Source organism: Etheostoma spectabile, unplaced genomic scaffold, assembly GCF_008692095.1.
Source record: "Etheostoma spectabile isolate EspeVRDwgs_2016 unplaced genomic scaffold, UIUC_Espe_1.0 scaffold119, whole genome shotgun sequence".
NCBI lineage: Eukaryota > Metazoa > Chordata > Actinopteri > Perciformes > Percidae > Etheostoma > Etheostoma spectabile.
This window is the reverse complement of record NW_022605570.1, coordinates 840,853-841,249: the sequence shown is the minus strand read 5'-3', so window position 1 is coordinate 841,249 and position 397 is coordinate 840,853.

The window sequence follows — 397 nt, the reverse complement described above, 5'->3', positions numbered from 1 at the left end:
CAAAATGCCATTCAACTGACAGCCTTTGTTGTGTTTGATTGCTAACTTGTAGCCAGCAGTGAACCAACTTCGTTATGTAGGTCCATTTTTACTGTATTGACATTACTAAAGTCTCTCGTTAGCAGTTAGCTGGGTCTTGTAGGCTACTTGTCGTAAAGTGACACATGCGCAACTCACATCTAGACTCGACTCACATTGGGTAGAGACAATGCCAAAGCAAACAAATAAAGACCAATACAATGTGGCTAAATTAATCACTTTCTTGAACCTGGGCACAAAGGGCTTCCCAATATGTTGCTAATAGTTGCATAAGGAATAGTTTGACATTTTGGGCCATATGCTTGTTTGCTTTCTTGAGAGTTAGATCAGAAGATTGATACCACTCTCATGTTTGCTA